Source organism: Bidens hawaiensis, unplaced genomic scaffold (assembly GCF_021521415.1).
Source record: "Bidens hawaiensis isolate Kalapana, Puna unplaced genomic scaffold, B.hawaiensis_p1.1 tig00020023_1, whole genome shotgun sequence".
Classification (NCBI taxonomy): domain Eukaryota; kingdom Viridiplantae; phylum Streptophyta; class Magnoliopsida; order Asterales; family Asteraceae; genus Bidens; species Bidens hawaiensis.
In genome coordinates, this window is record NW_027493042.1 from 446,658 (window position 1) to 468,340 (window position 21,683).

Genomic DNA, 21,683 nt, shown 5'->3' on the forward strand with positions numbered 1-21,683 from the left:
TATATGCTTGGTTTTGTAACATTGTTAATGGGAGATTGATCTGGTTTTTTTGGTTTGTATTATTTGGTTTTGTTAATGGTAGCTAGATCTGTTTTTTTTTTCTGGTTTATGTTGTTTGGTTTGTGAATGTCAAATTGATTGTGTTGTTCTTTGGTTTTGATAATGTTAGATTGATATGGTTTTTTAGGAGTAGGCAGGCAAATGTTAAGAGACAAACACTCTTCTTAGTACAAACTGTTGACCTTTGGTCCATCTCTTCTTCTCCAGAGGTTTGCAGATATGGTCCGTAGACTGTAGACATCTTGTCTCTTAAAAGACAAACAACACCTTAGTGTCCATTCACAAGTCACAATTTGTGAACCGAGGTCCCCAACACCACCCATTATAAAATGGTTAGCACTTTGCAATCTGGAGTGTACTACAAAGCTAATTATTTCCCTTAGGTGTATGTTTTCTATTGAGGGTATTTATGCATACTCTTGATATGATTAGATGATCATGGATGATTAATTAATCTTTCTTTTGCAGGCTTTTGGCATTGGAAATAAGAGAAATGGGTGCAGCCGGCCGTATGAATGAAGTTGGCACTGAGAAAGATGTTACGAAACGTGTTCCCACAACAAAAACTCCATTTGAAATTAGTGATCTCAAGAAAGCTATACCACCACACTGTTTTAAGCGAGATCTAGCAACCTCCTTCTATTATCTCTGTCGTGACATCGCCGTGGTCTACACTATCTACTATCTTGCATCAACTTACATTCCGTTTCTACCTACACCCCTAAGGTACATAGCATGGCCGATTTATTGGTTCTGCCAAGGTAGCGCCTTTATGGGTATTTGGAGCATTGGTCATGATTTGGGACATCATGCCTTCAGTGAATACGAGTGGCTTGATGATGCACTTGGTTTTGTCCTACACTCGTGCTCCCTCACTCCATACTTTTCGTTTAAATTCAGTCACCGTAGCCACCATGCCCATACCAATTCAATGGAGTATGATGAGGTTTGGATCCCAAAAAGAAAGGCCGATACCTTGTATTCAGAAGTGCTTAACAACCCAATCGGAAACTTGGTCATGACTGTCGCTAGGTTACTTTTAGCTTCCCCGCTTACTTGACCTTCAATATTCACGGCAGGGAATACAATGGGTTTGTAAGTCACTTTTACCCACAGAGTCCCATGTTTAACGATAGTGAGCGCAAATTGGTTTGGCTCTTTGATGTTGGAATGCTTGCAGCTTTCTATGGTGTTTACAAGATTGCAGCTGTTACAGGTGCAACATGGTTATTTTGCATCTATGGAGGCCCGTTGTTGGTTATGGACGCCCATTTCATCTTTTTCACCTTTTTGAATCATAGCCATCCTTCAATAGCTCACTACGATTCAAGAGAGTGGGAATTGGATAAGAGGTGCTTTATCAACTGTTGACAGAGACTACGGAATCTTCAACACTATTTTTCACTATGAAATGTGTGCTCATGTAGTGCACCATTTGATCTCGACAATTCCACATTATCATGTCATCGAGGCCACCGAAGCTATCAAGCCCATCTTAGGTGATTACTACAACTACGATGACACCCCAATCCTAAAGGCTTTTTGGAGAGAAACAACTAATTGTATTTACGTAGAACCAGATGAAGGTGCTAAGGATAGTGGCGTTTACTGGTTTCGAAAGTAACTATTCAAATGAAAACAACTAGCTGATATGTTTTCTACACATAAACATATATATATATATATATATATATATATATATATATATATATATATATTTGTACTCGTGTTGCAGTTGTCTTGTTTTATGTAATATGGCACCCTTGTTCTAATAAAGACATATTATATTACAAGAAGAACTATGATATTAATTTTATTTTTTTTTCAATTTTACACTTTATTGTATTCCATCCAGCGTTCTATATCTTCGTGTTTTTGCAATATGTACGTCACGCTCGGATGTTTCCGCTTAAGCCAGTGTTTTACATATCACTTAAAACGCATGTGACACTATTAAGTGACAATATTATCATTAATTCATTCAAAATCTCAAGTACACAAGTTGTTCAAATTAACAAATTACAAAGGAATGAATAAAATGAACATCAACTTTTTTTATTATTTAAATAATCTAAACTTAGTGTCTTCATCATTTCATCTTCTAATAAATGTACATGTAGCATACATATAAAATAAAGTCAACTAATTGAATAGTTGATGAGTTCACACAAGTTTGATACAAGTACATAAAATCATACAATTCCATGAAACTTAGTGTAGTAATAGCGCAAGCAATGTTTTTACCAATTGGTAACAACCAATGTACTCGGATCGGGGTCCATTTCCACTCATAACATCAAGGTCCTGAGTACAAAGGGGGGCGTATGATCATACTTAATAAGGAAACCATGAGCACATAATCTAAGTAAGCATATAAACACACAAGTCCATGATAACGAATTGTAGTTTGAAATATACGAAGCGAAGTAAAACTAACTATTTTATTAGTATATGTATGTTACCCCAAAAGTAAAAGCGTAAAAGTGGTGTTAGAAACTCACATTTGAAATTAAAGATAACATGGAAAAGCCACAAGCGTGTTAAATGAAACCGAACGATCAAATCTCTCAAGCTGAAAATAAGAAATGCGGGAATACTAACTAACTAACAGGATTATAAAGTTAACTTTGATTTTTAGAAGTTAGGCGTTATTATTTTATGATATTTTATAATATAATATTTATTTTAAGCTTTAGTGATTTATTATTATTTTAATTTTATTTTTAATTAGAAATTTCATTTATATGAGAATTATAATGCTTATATTGATTTTTAACAGAATTTAACCGGAAAAATCATTACGTTAGCGTGTTATATAGTTAACAAAATGAGTTATAATATTATATTATTAATCGGGTTAGTACAAAACTTTAACGAAAATAAACTTGGATTTTAGATGAAACTTGATAAAATAATTTATAATTAATTTTATTTGACTTAACAGAATTTTATTTGATTTAATATAATTTTATTAATTTATTTAATTTTTAAATAATAAAATGAAGATTTAAAAAAAATTAAAACAACAACACGCACTGACCAGGGTTTGAACCCGGGTCGCTACGTTCACATCACACAGACTCAACCACTGGATAAACTTTGTTTGTTTTATTTTTTTATTATAACAAAAATAAAATATAAATGTAAACCTTCAAGTTCATCTTCTTCACTAACAAACCCTAGACTTCAATATGATTAATTCGTTCCATGTTTGCTTAATCTTTGTTAGGGTTTTTTTGTATGACGTGTTAAAATGATTGAAAACCATATAACAATTACCTAGAATGGTTCTTGGTTGAGGGTGAACGAAGTTGGACGGAAAAACGAACTTTGAAGATCAAGACGAGGTATTTAAAGAGTTTGTTTGTGTCAATTTATGTTTGCAAAAAGCTTAGACGAAGGTTTATGTTCTATTTATACTAGTAATTGGAGCGTATGATGATTAATTGGTCGTTAATGATTTTGAATATATTCGGCTGTTACCGGGATTGAAATCGATATTTAAAGGTGTTATAACGTGTTAATTTATCTTAATTAACGATTATAATTAGCGGAGAAATGTTTACACATACTAATGGGTCAAAGAACGAGATTTATGGTTGAAACAAAGTGTCTGGAGTATTATACGCCACCGTCGACGGCAGTGGCCGGAACCACGCGACAGGGTGCATGGGGTTAGGTTATATTAAATTAATATATTTTAAATCGTATTTTCACTTATGACCCCTCAAGTTTCAAGTTCTATTAAAACATAAGTTTAAATATATTTACCATCTAAACCTTGCACTTTGAAATGTGTTCTAAATGAAAAAGGAATCATATAACTTACATGTTTTCGTATTATACTCGTATAGTTTGGAACTTGAATATTTTATTAAAATTTAAATCCCGAAGATTCGTTATTTGAACAAAACAAATTGAAAATAAACGGATAATAACTTTAAATCATCGGATTTGATATTAAATAATGAAGACAAATTCGAATACACTAAAACGACAAAACGGGTCGGTTGAACGAATACAAATAAGGATAAAATTTGACAAATGTCACAACATTCACTACTTTTGAGAATTTCGTCCCGAAATTAGGTAGAAGAATGTAAGTCCCAAAGAAGGATCTTTCAATGTGATATCAATTAAACCCTGCGGAAACTAATAACGAATTGATTCAAGACAAAGATGAACAAAATGCAAATCAACACACGAATGACTTCAAAACACATGTTATATTAAACGTCGGGTGCTTAAGCCCTTCTACGATGATTACAATATGATGAGAATCAAATACTAAGTAACCACGTGTCTCTCACCGTTCTAATAATGACTGACGCCTAATAATGACCTAATTACAAGGTATATATAATACCCAACACCCTATAGCCCAAGCACATATAATAAGCCCACCGAAATCAAGAGATTTCAGTGTTACATGGTAGCCTAAACCCAAGCCCAACTAGATAAAGTATAAACCATAAAGTGTAGCCCAACAATCTCCCCCTTGGTTTATAACTTGATCTTCACTCGTGTTCCAGCACTTCAGCATCAGCCACTTTGTAAGCATCTGCCCATAAATCTGTGCGCATAATCGATCCAACCATACCAGTATACTCCTTAGTAGCTGCGTGGTTCAACCATGATTTGAAAGCCGCTAAAGGTCTTGATATCCTTCTCACCAAACTTCAACAAGTCTCTCGGATCAACAATACAGTATTTGTCACACCCTCAAAATCCACTAATGGAGTTTTACCGTCAGAGGGTGTGAACTAACAGGATCGGAATCATTAGTTATAATCAAACCATAAGTAAAGTTTTCAAACCACGAGACATTTAAGTGTAAATAAGTGCGGAAGCGTAAAATCATAAACCAAGTGTTGCGTTACGCATGACGACTTAGAACCCAATTAATAACAGTTTAAAAACGAGTTTGCAAAAACGATAGAGTTCAATGTAATGCATGTTCCTATACCGCGAGCTCGCCTCGGCTACCTGAGAATAACATACTAAAAGTGTCAACACGGGGTTGGTGAGTTCACATGTATAAATAAAGAAAATGTTTGCGTTTTGCGTTTGCGTTTTGCGTTTGGCGTTACCAGATAATGTTAAGTCAATTATATATCGATAGGTAGCTAGCCTATACAACAAGTGTTACTAAGTGTTCGACACTGAAGCTGAATGTTTATCAATTGCCTTGCCACCATGTCTATCCCGACCATGGAAAATGTGTTAGCCAAGATTACACCCGCTCGACCTCCAGTCGAGTTTAGCGTTGGGTGGGGTTTGTCAAACCCAGTAGTACTACTCAACAGTGACTCGATATTATCCAATATTAAACGGTTCGATGTTATGAAGGACTTTAGTTGTTTCGTTTGCCACTTAGCCTTTAAAAGTGATATATAAATTAATAACAAAATCTAAAGCATTTCGGAGTATGTATTCTCCCCCAAGTAAAAGCGTTTAAAAGAGTAAAAGGGGAAACGTGAAACTAACTGTTTGCGAAGAATTCAAAAACAAGTCAACCAAGAGTAGCGCGTCACAGAAAATCCTCACTAGCGTTCTAAAACAAGAATGAGATTTTCTAAGTGTTGGGACTATTATTGAGTCTCTAGACTCGGCACAAAAAACCTATGCATAAGATACGTTTCGTGTTTCGTTTATTAGTTGTGTGTGACTCAACAAACACATTGGTGATACGTTACATGTGTGAACAACTACTTACGTGTCAAGTATTGATAGTGTACATTACTAGCAATTATTCCCCACAAGGGCAATTTAGTCAAAACATAGCAATTATCTAGCAACAAGCACGTTTCATGTATTTTCATATAGTTCAGCAGCTAGTTTCATCAAGACAGATTTCTACTTGAAAGATTACTCTATTCAACAGATCATAACATATCAATTAATTCATCAAAAATCGTCACAAAAGAACACATGAGTTAGGTTTCCAGAACTATTTTTATTTTATTTTTTATTCCACATAGATTTCTCACAATGATCAAAACATTACAATAAACTCACAGCAGTCAAAATCATGATATTTGTTATTCCCGTTAAATGGTAATTCCAATTAATGCAAGACCAATTGGGTTAGGTTCTTAACTCAACATGTCAACTTCCAGAGATGGAACCAACTCATTTGGTCTTGTAATTCGTGAAATATGATAATTACAAAACAGTCTAAAAGTAGGTCTCACAATTCTGATTTGCACTTCAGTTTTGTAAAATAATAAAAGTTAACCTTTACCCGTCCAAAAATTACAAACTTGGACTTTATAGAAACTAGACTCAACCTAGTACAATGTAGTGTTAACAATCTCGACCAATTACCACATTAACATTCAGTTACAGTTGTCTAAACATAACTTACAATCTGTCCAGTACCAGTTTTGACCTTTGATCACATTTAAATCGTTTGACCAACCAAAACACCTCCAAATCAGGCGTGGTTGGGTTTTCTGAAAACTAAACTCAAAGCACTACCTTTTAGATTCATAAATATTCCAGTTTGGTTTTATATTTAACAAGTTACATCTCGTTCAAGTTTAACTATCTCTGCTGTCAAAACTCAGCAAGCACACACAAACATCTAGCATGCATCCTAAGCATACGACATATCCCCAAACATGCAATAAACATAATTATCCATGAAAATCAGTAGTAAACCCTCTAGGGTTTACGAACAATCAATGCTCTAACAATCTTTCACCGTTCAGCATCACATATGATCATTTAAATCAATAACCAAAGCATAATCAAGCTTCATCTAATCCATATAAAGCATAAGAACGCTTAATACATGATTTACAAAATTAGGGTTTATGTTTATACCTTAAAAACGCAGAAACAACCAAGAGGAAGGTGAGAGATGACTAGAAACAAGTGCGGGATGCTCCGATTATGAAAACTAAGGCCAAAACGAAGGTGATATGGTGGTGGTGATGGCTGCCGTCGCAAGGGGTGTGGGGAGGGGGGCCGATCGGGTTGTAGGGAGAGGGAGGGAGTTAGGTTTTTTAATATTATTAATAATAATATGTTACACAAAGGCCCCTCAACTTTTAAATATTACTTTTCTAGCATAAAGTAACTTCTTTGCATCTTGAGTTAATGTTTTATACAATATTATCAGATAGCACATAAGCCTAACACATAATTATCAAATAATTATTGTTTGGATGTTTTTCTTTTATTCACCAATGGTTTGCGTCAACTCGTTTGCGTTTCGGTGCAATCCCGAAAGACTACATGTGTAGTGATTGTCAAGCGTCATTTAAACCCTAGTTTAAATGTAATGAGATGTGCGTTATAGATCAAGTGATCTTAAGTTGAATTGACGGAGTTTGGATTAATGGAGTTAACCTGAAATTGACGAGTGTCACATCATTCCCATGTTGAAAGAATTTTCGTCCCGAAAATTTGAGTCAAGTCGTGATGGGTGTCTGAAAAAGCAAGAAAAATATTCAGTTTGTCATATCATCCCCTAGTAGAAAGAAATTTCGTCCCGAAATTTAATTCATACCTCTGGTGATTTCTGACGGTTTGACGGCTTTCACGGTTTTCGGTGTTTGGTCAACCCTTCAAAAAGGTGAGGATACTTTTTCATCATTTGGTCCTCGCGTTCCCACGTGAACTCCGGTCCACGTCTCGAGTTCCAACGAACCTTAACGATTGGAATTTTGCTGTGCTTGAGTGTTTTGGTTTCCCAATCCAAGACTTCGACTGGTTATTCGATGAAGCGTATCTGTTCGTCAACTTGCAACTCGTCCAAAAGGACTGCTTGGGTTTCATCGGATAGACATTTCTTCAAATTGGATGCATGGAATACATTGTGTACGCTACTGAGTTCCGTTGGTAGATCCAGTCGGTACGCCACCGGACCAACGCGCTCAGTTATCCGGTAGGGGCCAACGTATCGTGGATTGAGTTAGCTTCGCTTCCAGAAGCAGACCACACCTTTCTAAGGTGAGACTTTGAGTAATACTTGGTCGTTCACTTGAAATTCAAGGGGCTTTCGGCGCTTGTCGGCGTAACTCTTTTGGCGATCTCGTTCTGCTGCCATGCGGTTTCGGATTTGAACAATCTTTTCAGAGGTTTCAAGTACTAGTTCTGGGCCAGTGATTTGGCTATCACCCACCTCTGCCCAGCAGAGAGGTGATCGACACTTCCGTCCGTACAACGCTTCAAACGGCGCTGCTTTAATGCTTGCGTGGTAGTTGTTATTATACGAAAACTCTACCAAAGGTAAGTGAGGTTCCCAACTTTTTCCGAAATCCAGCACACATGCACGCAACATGTCCTCCAAGGTCTGAATGGTGCGCTCACTTTGCCCATCCGTCTGAGGATGGTATGCTGTGCTCATATCAAGGCGGGTGCCTAGCGCACTCTGTAGTGACTTCCAGAAGTGCGAAGTGAAACGTGAATCTCGATCAGATATGATGGAGATAGGCACTCCGTGTCTAGACACTACTTCTTTCATGTAGATGCGAGTCAGTCTTTCCATTTTGTCCGATTCCTTGATTGATAAGAAGTGTGCAGACTTTGTCAACCGGTCAACGATCACCCAGATGGTATCGCATCCCGTCGGTGTTTTGGGTAATCCCGTGATGAAATCCATTGAAATGTGTTCCCATTTCCACGTTGGAAGTTCCGGTTGCTGTAGCAGACCAGATGGTTTATGATATTCTGTATTGACTCTTGCACAAGTCAAGCACTTGCTCACGTAGGTGGCAATGTCGGCTTTCATGTTTGGCCACCAGTAAAGTGCCTTTAGGTCATGGTACATTTTATCTGAGCCAGGGTGGATGGAATATCGGGACTTGTGTGCTTCGTCCATTACTAGAGTTCTCAACTCTCCGTATCGAGGGACCCAGATCCGGTTTTCTAAATATCGGACCCCGTCCGATTTGGTTTCAAGTTGCTTGTTCATGCCTCGCATGAGTTCTGATGGGAGATTATCGTCTTTCAAGGCTTCGAGTTGCGCATCGCGAATCAGATCGGGTAAGTTGGCGTGAATCGTGAGTTGTAATGCTCGCACTCGCCTAGGTTTATCGGTTTCTTTTCTGCTGAGAGCATCGGCCACTACATTGGCCTTACCAGGGTGGTACTTGATAGCACAATCATAATCCTTAAGCATCTCGACCCAACGACGTTGTCGCATGTTCAGCTCCTTCTGATCGTAGATATGTTGGAGACTCTTGTGGTCGGTGTAAATGGTAAACTTGGTACCGTACAAGTAATGTCTCCATATCTTAAGAGCAAACACCACAGCTCCGAGTTCCAAGTCATGGGTCGTGTAGTTCTTCTCGTGAATCCGTAGTTGTCGAGAGGCATAGGCTATAACTTTCTCGAGTTGCATCAGCACGCAACCAAGACCTTGTATCGATGCGTCACAATGTACCTCAAAATTTTCTGTTCCCTCGGGGAGGGCTAGAATAGGGGCGCTACAGAGTTTGGTTTTCAACAGTTGGAAAGCGGATTCTTGCGCGTCACCCCAATTGTACTTAGTACCCTTGTGAGTCAAAGCGGTGAGGGGTTGAGCAATCTTTGAAAATCCCTCGATAAAACGCCGGTAGTAGCCGGCCAGTCCTAGGAATTGTCGCACCTCAGTCGGAGTCTTAGGTGCTTCCCAGTTTTTGATGGCCTCTACCTTGCCGGGATCGACATGGATACCATTCTCATTGATCACATGTCCTAAGAAGTGAACCTCGCGAATCCAAAATTCTCATTTCGAGAGTTTAGCGTACAGTTGTTCCTTCTTTAGTAATTCTAGGATCAATCTCAGGTGTTTTTCGTGGTCGGTCTTGTCCTTGGAGTAGACGAGGATATCATCAATAAAAACAATCACAAACTTGTCGAGGTACGCCTTACATACTCTGTTCATGAGATCCATAAATACGGCTGGTGCATTGGTTAATCCAAAAGGCATAACCGAAAACTCGTAGTGACCGTACCGAGTTTTAAAAGCCGTCTTTGAAATATCTTCTTCGCGAACTCTTAATTGATGGTAACCAGATCTCAGATCGATCTTCGAGTAGCAACTCGATCCTTGCAGCTGGTCGAACAGATCATCAATTCGGGGTAAAGGATAACGGTTCTTGATCGTCACCTTGTTCAGCTCTCGGTAGTCGATGCACATGCGGAAAGTCTCGTCCTTCTTTCGGACAAATAAGACAGGGGCTCCCCATGGTGATGAGCTAGGTCGGATAAAACCTTTATCCAACAAATCTTGCAATTGAGTGGATAATTCCTGAAGCTCTTCCGGTGCGAGCCGATACGGGGCTCGTGCTATGGGTGCTGCACCGGGGGTCAATTCGATTTGGAATTCGACTTGTCGAATAGGAGGGAGTCCAGGCAAAACCTCCGGGAAGACTTCCGAAAAATCTCGCACAATCGGTATGTCTCCGATTAGCTTCTCCCCCGCGGATTTCTCGACAATATGGGCTAAAATTGCCGGATGACCCTTTCGTAGATATTTCTGCGCCTTCATGAGGGTGATGACGCTGGTGGTCATGCCGCTCTTCTCGCCCTGGATCGAAATGATCTAGCCGGAAGGGGTAGTGATGTGGACTATCTTGTCGTGACATATAATCCTCGCTCGGTTCTCGGACAGCCAGTCCATGCCGATAATGACATCGAAACTACCAAGTGTAAAAGGTATGAGGTTGATATCAAAAGTATGACCCGACAGTTTCAACTTACATCCCGCAAGTACATGAGTTGTTTCTATAGACTTACCGTCAGCTAATTCAACGGGAAACTTAGCATCTAACGGGGTTGGAGTTAAGTTAAGAGTTTACTAAAGGCTTTCAATACAAAACTCCTATCAGCTCCAGTGTCAAACAAAACAGAAGCAAAATAGTCATTCACAGGAAACTTACCGGTCACCACATTCGGATCGTTGCGGGCCTGGTCCGACCCAATGACGAAAGCTCTACCTTTACCACTGCTTCCGCCACCGCTGCTGCCTCCATTGTTCTCATTCTGCTTTAGTTTGGGGAAATCCTTCTTGAAATGACCCTCGTGACCACACTCGAAACACCCTTTAGTCGCTGTGGGCTGTTTAGGAGCACCCTTTGCCGCTAGGTCTCCCCTACATTCCTTGGCCTGATGACCCATTTTTCCGCATCTCAGACATTTGATACGGTCGCATGGTCCAGCATGGTGATAGTTGCATTTGTTGCATTTCGGGTGTTTCCCAGCATAGCCGCTCGAACCCTGTCCGCCACCATTGTTGTTATTGTTGGAACCCTGATTATTGAAGTTCCGAGCGAGTTCGGGCTTACGGTAGTGTTGTTGCTATGGGGGGTTCGATGATGAGGACCTGATGTTGTCAAATTTACTCTTTCCATTACTTGGGTTGTTGTTGTTGTTGTCAGTGCTCAAGTTGTCACGGGTTTTAGAGGTTGAACCTCTAGGTGGTAACGCACCTTGGGTCACTGCCTGATCCGTCAGTTTGTGAGCTAACCGGATCGCTTGTTGAATTGTAGCCGGTTTGGAAGACGTCACCATACCCTGAATTTGTGGTACCAGCCCATCGATATACATCTCGATTCTCTTACTCGGCGGGTCTACCATCCTTGGACACATTACTGCAAGCTCATGGGAACGGGTGGTGTAGGCTTCAATCTCGGAACCCACCATTTTCAACGACCAAAACTCAGATTCCAACTTCGCGATTTCCTCTCTAGGACAATACTCTTCCCGCATCATATTCTTGAATTCTTCCCAGTTCATAGCGTTCGCCAATTCCAACCCAAGAATTTTCACATTGGAGTTCCACCAAGTGAGGGCAGAATCTTCCAGTGTTCCAGCAGCAAATTTGACCCTACTGGCGGGTGGACAGTTACACATTTCGAAAGCTGACTCTGTCTTCTCAGCCCAACGCAGGAAACCTATGGCTCCCTCAGTGCCCTTAAACGAATTGGGCTTGCAATCCAGGTAGTTCTTGAAAGTACACGTTCCAGCTGGACCTCCGGCTTGATTCTGAACATGTGCATCTAGAGCTGCCGCTGCATGGTCATTCAATAGGGTTTGGAGTTCTGTTGCGGTTAAGTTGATGTTACCGCGACCGTGCCCAGCGTTTCTTCCAGCATTTCCTAGAATCACAGCATAAAATGTTAGACATGAATTCTCGGTTTCATATGCAACACACCATACATGTAATAAAAGGTAGGTAAGAAAGAAAAAATAAAAGAAACAAACATCACATCACAACCCTGTAATAATCCAAATAATAATTCATGATTAAAACCATTGTATTCGCTACAAAGTATTTAAAACCAATCCTTAAAATCATAGAAAATAATAGTTTGGATGGAGACAATCCCTCCATCAAGGTGTTATCATCCTTAGATGTCATCGTCTGAGGACACCTCTGAGTGTGCCTCCGGCTCAGCCGGTTCTTCCTTCGGTTCTTCTTCGGGTTCCTCCTCGGGATCTTCCTCGGGTTCTTCCTCAGGTTCACCTCTGAGTGTGCCTCCGGCTCAGCCGGTTCTTCCTTCGGTTCTTCTTCGGGTTCCTCCTCGGGATCTTCCTCGGGTTCTTCCTCAAGTTCTTCCTCGGGTTCTTCCTCGGGTTCTGCTGCGTTCTGAGCAATTTGCGTCTGTAAGATATCGCATCGCTCTAGAGCTATCTCTGTCCGGGTTCTCGCCACATGGAGTTGCTCTTGCAAATCGATCATCTCTGCTTGCACTTTTCTCATTATCTTCATTTGTTGATCGTTAGCATCCTGTACTTCCTTCATAGCCGCTGTCAGGCGGGAAATTTTCTCCCTAGCCTCGGTTCCATCTCTTATCAATCCGAAAAAGTTCGCTCTCGCCGAGCGCATAAAACCCGTGTCACGCTCTAAACAGGAAACAACAGCTGCGAGAACACGCTCTATAGGTTCGGTTATGGGTGGTAGGGTGTTGGGGTAAGCGGGACGGCTCTGGTGAGGTAGTGGGGGAACTTGTTCGCGATAAACCATACGCCTGATCAGACTCGGGGACCAATCCCAGCTAACGCCGTCGTCGTACATGCCTCCAGACAGGCGATACCTCTTCAGTGCAGGGGCTTCTAGTTCCGGTACTACTCGGGGTGGCGATGAGGTAGGTAGCTGCGGTTCCTTTCCATGAGCATGAGTCATCTGGTCGGATGATGATGATGGTGGCGTCGACATCCCTACAGGATAAGTCGTGTATGCGCGCGTATGAGTGAATGAGATAAAGAGATAAGATAACGAAAGACTAAACAAAATATATATGCAGTGCGTGTAATTATAACTAATGGGTCGTTGCGGTTATAGTCTAGTATACATGCAAATTCTAGTTCGCTGTAACCAATGGCTCTGATACCAATCTGTCACACCCTCAAAATCCACTAACGGAGTTTTACCGTCAGAGGGTGTGAACTAACAGGACCGAAATCATTAGTTATAATCAAACCATAAGTAAAGTTTTCAAACCACGAGACATTTAAGTGTAAATAAGTGCGGAAGCATAAAACCATAAACCAAGTGTTGCGTCACGCAGGACAACTTAAAACCCAATTAATAACAGTTTAAAAACGAGTTTGCAAAAACGATATAGTTCAATGTAATGCATGTTCCTATACCGTCCGCCCGCCTCGGCTACCTGAAAATAACATACTAAAAGTGTCAACACGGGGTTGGTGAGTTCACATATATAAATAAAGAAAATTTTTGCGTTTAAGTGTGTGCGTTTTGCATTTGCGTTTTGCGTTACCAGATAATGTTAAATCAATTATATATCGATAGGTAGCTAGCCTATACAACAAGTGTTACTAAATGTTCGACACCGAAGCTGACTGTTTATCAATTGCCTTGCCACCATGTCTATCCCGACCATGGAAAATGTGTTAGCCAAGATTACACCCGCTCGACCTCCAGTCGAGTTTAGCGTTGAGTGGGGTTTGTCAAACCCAGTAGTACTACTCAACAGTGACTCGCTATTATCCAATATTAAACGGTTCGATGTTATGAAGGACTTTAGTTGTTTCGTTTGCCATTTAGCCTTTACAAGTGATATATAATCTAATAACAAAATCTAAAGCGTTTCGGAGTATGTATTCTCCCCCAAGTAAAAGCGTTTAAAAGAGTAAAAGGGGAAACGTGAAACTCACTGTTTGCGAATAATTCAAAAACAAGTCAACCAAGAGATGCGCGTCACAGAAAATCCTCACTAGCATTCTAAAACAAGAATGAGATTTTCTAAGTGTTGGGACTATTATTGAGTCTCTAGACTCGGCACAAAGTACATATGGATAAAATACGTTTCGTGTTTCGTTTGTGAATTGTGTGTGACTCAACAAACACATTGGTGATACGTTACATGTGTGAACAACTACTTACGTGTCAAGTATTGATAGTGTACATTACTAGCAATTATTCCCCACAAGGGCAATTTAGTCAAAACATAGCAATTATCTAGCAACAAGCACGTTTCATGTATTTTCATATAGTTCAGCAGCTAGTTTCATCAAGACAGATTTCTACTTGAAAGATTACACTATTCAACAGATCATAACATATCAATTAATTCATCAAAAATCGTCACAAAAGCACACATGAGTTAGGTTTCCAGAACTATTTTTATTGTATTTTTATTCCACATAGATTTCTCACAATGATCAAAACATTACAATAAACTCACAGCAGTCAAAATCATGCGCAACAGAATGATATTTGTTATTCCCGTTAAATGGTAATTCCACTTAATGCAAGACCAATTGAGTTAGGTTCTTAACTCAACATGTCAACTTCCAGAGGTGGAACTAACCCATTTGGTCTTGTAATTCGTGAGATATGATAATTACAAAACAGCCTAACAGCAGGTCTCACAATTCTGATTTGCACTTCAGTTTTGTAAAATAATAAAAGTTAATCTTTACCCGTCCAAAAATTACAAACTTGGACTTTATAGAAACTAGACTCAACCTAGTACACTGTAGTGTTAACAATCTCGACCAATTACCACATTAACAGTCAGTTACAGTTGTCTAAACATAACTTACAATCTATCCAATACCAGTTTTGACCTTTGATCACATTTAAATCGTTTGAGCAACCAAAACACCTCCAAATCAGGCGTGGTTGGGTTTTCTGAAAACTTAACTCAGAGCACTACCTTTTAGATTCATAAATATTCCAGTTTGGTTTTATATTTAACAAGTTACATCTCGTTCAAGTTTAACTATCTCTGCTGTCAAAACTCAGCAAGCACACACAAACATCTAGCATGCATCCTAAGCATACGACATATCCCCAAACATGAAATAAACATAATTATCCATGAAAATCAGTAGTAAACCCTCTAGGGTTTACGAATAATCAATGCTCTAACAATCTTTCACCGTTCAACATCACATATGATCATTTAAATCAATAACCAAAGCATAATCAAGCTTCATCTAATCCATATAAAGCATAAGAACGCTTAATACATGATTTACAAAATTAGGGTTTATGTTTATACCTTAAAAACGCAGAAACAACCAAGAGGAAGGTGAGAGATGACTAGAAACAAGTGTGGGATGCTCCGATTATGAAAACTAAGGCCAAAACGAAGGTGATATGGTGGTGGTGATGGCTGCCGTCGCAAGGGGTGTGGGGAGGGGGGCCGATCGGGTTGTAGGGAGAGGGAGGGAGTTAGGTTTTTTAATATTATTAATAATAATATGTTACACAAAGGCCCCTCAACTTTTAAATATTACTTTTCTAGCATAAAGTAACTTCTTTGCATCTTGAGTTAATGTTTTATACAATATTATCAGATAGCACATAAGCCTAACACATAATTATCAAATAATTATTGTTTGGATGTTTTTCTTTTATTCACCAATGGTTTGCGTCAACTCGTTTGCGTTTCGGTGCAATCCCGAAAGACTACATGTATAGTGATTGTCAAGCGTCATTTAAACCCTAGTTTAAATGTAATGAGATGTGCGTTATAGATCAAGTGATCTTAAATTGAATTGACAGAGTTTGGATTAACGGAGTTAACCTGAAATTGACGAGTGTCACATCATTCCCATGTTGAAAGAATTTTCGTCCCGAAAATTTGAGTCAAGTCGTGATGGGTGTCTGAAAAAGCAAGAAAAATTTTCAGTTTGTCATAGTATTGTCCCTTCTTCAACCGTATAATAATTGTAGTTGTCTCGCCATCATAGGTCCAAAAATTCATCTCATCAAGAGCACCTTCAGGAAATCTCTTGGTGATCGGAATGGACGTCACTTTAGCAGTTGGAGGCCACATAACGTTTAGCATCGGCTTATTCGTATAAGGGTCACGAACTCCCTTCTCTTTCTTAACAAAAGATTCAGCAGTAGGTATATTGGGGAATCCCTTTTCAACTTGGTTGCTCAAAAAGTTCCAGAAATTGGTGGCTTTTGGATCATGAATTGGGTTGTGGAAAGGTGCATGTATCAGATCACTTAAATTAACCGTTGTCCACGAACTGAAATTTTTCATCTTCTTATAGTATTCCGTGTTCCCAGATTTATGCTTGACCCACCACATTTCTTTATCGATATCATAACCCCATGAAATCACCCCTGAACGATCACCATACTTATCAGAAAAGCCCTTTTGAATCTCCATGACAAACTTTTCTAGGTGATCGGAAGACACAACATTTTGATTAGAGTTCTTCATGATCAACATCTTTCTTTTGATTCTTTCCATTTCTACAAATAAAAAGGGTATTTGAGACTGAAAAATTAGTCTACAATACTCCATAATCAGTAACTAAAGGTTATGAGGGACAGTCCCAACCAGTTACAGATGATTACTCCTTAATAGTGGTTTTAGCCACTAAAAAGTAGTCCCTCTTGGATGGCACCAACCGAAACTAACAAGCAGTCTCCGATACGTAAAAATTCAGTCCCCAATTTTCCCACAAGTACTGCGTCATGTCAGTCCCCGATATATTTCTCTTGTGACTGCAAATCAGTCTCAAATACCATGATATTTCGATCCCTAATGACTAACTTTAGGGGACTGAAAATCAGCCCTCAAAACATGTTTATATCGTCCCTAATACATTTCATTAGATTCGTGATTTCACATCAAATCACTCTCCAATAAGATGTTCTAAAGACTAAGAATCAGTCCCTAGTACCACTTAATTTCAATCAAATATATGCTTCTATTAAGAACTGAAAATTATTTTCAAATAGCAATTTTTTTAAGTCTCTAATACTTGTAGACACTAAAAAGTAGTCTTCTATACCGTCTATAATAACAATTTTTTTAGCAAATCCCATACATATGTAAAGATGAAAGACCCAATTTGAATAATTAACATATAGTATTTGTTGAGGGTACAATTACAGAAAAAGAAAATGAACCAAGAAAAAAAAACTATGAATCGTATTTGAATAATCTATAATGTATCTATAATCGATTAAACGGAGAATGAATGCCCCAATTTGAGTGTTCACTTTCTAGTTCAGTTAGTTGCATCCAATTCCTGTAGGGAAAAAAATCAAATATGAGAAATTTCAACCATTTAATATTTAGTATTCCTAACAAAGTCTTAAACCGATTACGAGAATTTTAGAAGCAACATAGTGGTAAAGAAAACAATACAAAATCAATTCATGTCATAATATCTTCTTTTTAATGTTTGTTTAAGGACAAGAAATGGAATAATTTTAACCGAAGCCATGAAACATTTAAACATACCTACAATATGGTTGAGATTGACTCGAGAAAATCTTGCAATTCTGAAACAAATCATGATAAAAATAAAGTTAAAAAATACAAAAAATAATAATAATAATTCTCATTACACAAGTCATATTAATAGCATTTAGAAGGGTTTTCAAAATATAAATCTAACTTTTATCAAAATATTTAAATCTAACAATTTTATCAACAACACTATAGTTAGTAAAATGGGTGGGTCGGGTAATATTCAATATACTGAGCTATTTATCAAACTTCACCAAGAAATTATAAATAAAACATATTTAAAAGTAAATCAAAACTAATAAAGAAATACAATTGAATTATAATGGATTAATGGATTTCCAAGTATGAAGTGGTACTTTCTCAAAGGCAAAAGCATACTAATTAATTTTAAATTTTAGCAATTTCAATAGCTTAATACAACTTTTAAAGTTAACTTTGAAGTTGAGAAAGTAGCAATTCCATTCTAGAAACAAATAACACAACTTTAAAAGTTAATAAATTGCCATGAGTTCAGTTCTAGGCTTTAGCATAACTGTTATCATTTTGAAAGGAACGTTACCTTTGCTGTAACTTTGTAATGACCATATCCACAAAGATCATACCAAATCCCATTGTCACACATCCATGGAGCTTTTTATAGCTTTGTGTAGTCATATTTTGCAAGCATGAGCATACTCAGAAGCAAAGACATGTAGAAACAATATAGAGTCCTTACATATACATAGTTAAAGCAAAGTTATACTAACTAATACTGTTATATAACGTCAAGAATATTGGAATTACACGATAACGTGAACTTTATGGTTCCATGGGAAAACTGATGTAATTGCAGTACAAAGTGCATCTAAACTATGACAAAAGGGTTTAATTCTAACTTTATTTAACCCAACTTCAAAAAGAACTATTCTATGAGAAGTAGTCAACAATAACATCTTAGTTGACTACATATTATAATTTCAAACTAGTTTCAGTAGATTAATGCAATTTTGTAATTAGCATATGCTGCAAGTTTTCATGTTCTTAGTAACAGAATAAAAACAACCTATAACTATGTCCGGATTTCTCAGTTTAACAATGAATAGGAGATTTGAGGAAGAATTAACTACTTAAAAAATATTTCAGCCCACCCTCCGTGGTTTTACTGGTTTAGGTACCCTGCCGCACCCAACCGCTATTACGACAACAACGACTGCGTTGATGAGTCTCCATGTCCCTACGCAGCCACCACAAACCCTAGTTTAGTTCAGTAACCACCTTCGTCGTTGCAGCCACAACAAACCTTCTAAATTGAGTCTCACATTTCCCTTCTAATAGGCAACGGAATTGTGAGGTTAGGGCACAAATGAAAGGAGATGAATCGATTGGGATTTAAAGGGGGGGGGTGTCAAAATTTTGGTCATTTTGAAACTTTAGTGGGTACTTAATTTTTTGAAACCAATTGTAATTTTTTTAAGGATATATAATAGCACTAGGTTAGGTACATGTGAACTACACGGGTTGATTAAATATAAATTTTGTAAATCCTAGATGTATAATAGAAAATAATAATTACATATGATAATTGTGCGTATCTACAAATATAAAAACAAACTTTGCATGCTAGGCATGTAATGTGCGATTGAAATTAACTTCGCTATGTTACAATGTGTGATGTAAAGTGAAAATTAACCAATATACATAATACAGTTACTATCATTACAGAACCAAATTTCATTGATCCAATTTATACACAACAATTACCATTACCGTAGCAATGAACATAACGCCGTATTCTTCCGATAAAGAGAGGGAACTATGATTAGCTTTTCGAGAAATTTCCAAACGATCAATTTTAACGAAATCTTTCAATTTCTTATATTACTACGGTCAACACTATGCATTCCTATATCCGTAGAGTTTCTATTATTCGTATTAGCAACTACTATAGGTGAAGTTTCATATTATAAGCTACAAACTTATTACCAAAAATGCCCTTTTTCTTAACAATTTGTTCCTAAACAATATGTGTAGTGGTTCCCACTCAACTAATAACCGATATGAACTATCAACTGAATTATAGTAAGTTGGTAACTTGCATTCTGTGTGAATTGTCACGAAAGTTTCATAAACTGCTATTTAGTTTGTAATCCCATTTCGGGTCTTACTACTGATCATGAGAAACTTGAAATAAACCATAACATAGTAACTTGCAAATATTGCAGATAGCATCAAATATTACAGAAATTTGTTGTTGTAATAATCTGCTACAATTACATATAATTAAATTGGCAGATTAATTTGAAAGGGTACTTTAGGGATTTTCTAGAAAATTTTGGTTAATATCGATTGTCACAATATAGAAGCTATACATAACTTAAAATATAGCTTAACAAACAATTATGCAATAAATGTAACTAAATACCTCCAATCAAAATGTTACCACTACTAAGAACCTTATGCTCCTACAACAAAAGAAAAGAAAAACATAACAAAGTTTATTTAAGGTGAATTTATTGTATACTTATTACTACTAAATGATTGTATCATAAAAAAGAAAACTACCTTAAGTGCATTCAAGAATTAGAAGTGTCATTATGCTAGGCTAACTATTAGCTCTTATAGGGTCATTCGAATACCAGCATATTTTAAAAAAAAAAACTTATTACTAAAAATACTAAACTTTTAACATCTTCCACTATACAATATGTCAAAAAATTACGAAATTATGATGGTCTTTTTTCCGGGTCAGGTTTGATAAGGGTCTCTAGCTCACCGACATCTCTGAGTAATTAGTCCGTTACACTTAAGAAAATTAGTTTATCAATAGCATCACCTGAAACCAAAAACTGAAACCATGAGCATAAGTAGTTGTAAAGACAAAGAGATCACATACAAAAATGAACCATCACAAAGCAAGAAGTTTAAATTGGTCAAGCTTGGTAACTGATACCAAAAGTAATTACCTTAGTAACATTGCCTGGTTCAACTCACTTGATAACACATTGGATTGGTTCGGTTCAGTATGGTTAGTGAAGTCGGTATTGCATGCTTACCTAAAACCGAAACAGAAAACGAAACTATTACTAAAATGCGTATTTGATATATGAATAGTTAATACTTAATACACTAATTTTTACAACCAAAAATGTATGATCATCAATAAATCAATATAATGGTCATCAGTTTTTGAAACATGAATATTAATTAAGTTAATAATCATTATCATATAATGATCAAACAAAGGCATTTGCTTGTTGATACGAACATATGAATCATAAAGTGGTGGTTATTTCCTATTCGTTCTCAAACTTATCTATATCATACACAATCTTCACAATTATCTTTATTATTATGCTAAACTTAATGAATCTTAGGCGTTAGGGAATAAGAAAGACTTCCAATAAGTGAATACTATGAAAAAAGAACGTCACATAAGCTCCCTACTAACCGTCTAGATGCCAAATCTTTTTGTGTGTGTGTGGGGTGGGGGGGGCTAATTTGGATAATTTTGTGGAAGGCCATTATAGCATTGGTAAACCCGCTTTCACTGTAAAATAAATTAGAAAACCAAAAAACAAAGCTCGCAAACATATTCATCACTGGATAATATAAAATAAACAAACCTATATATAATATAAGGTTTATATTTATATGAGCAAGAAACTAATGACCTTTTGATACATACAGTAATGATTTACGAGGTGTTTACTGTAAAACATGAAGATAAATAAAATTGACAATCTGAATCAACTAACCACAAAATCAACCAAAATTCACAAAATCAAGTAACATAATGAAGTAAATTAGACAAATAACAAATACAATCAATATTAGAACCATATGAAATTAATTAACAGCAATTAAACATAGCAGAAAATCGAACCCTAAGAAGAATAACGAACGCGATTTATGGTTTATATCACAGAAAAATAAAGAATACATAGCAGAAATCGAACA

The 21,683-nt window shown here is 37.4% G+C and overlaps 1 pseudogene; it reads left to right on the plus strand.

Annotated features, from left to right (window-relative positions):
• Positions 1-456: 456 nt before the first annotated feature.
• Positions 457-1,715, plus strand: LOC143559709 (delta(12) fatty acid desaturase DES8.11-like; annotated as a pseudogene).
• Positions 1,716-21,683: the final 19,968 nt, after the last annotated feature.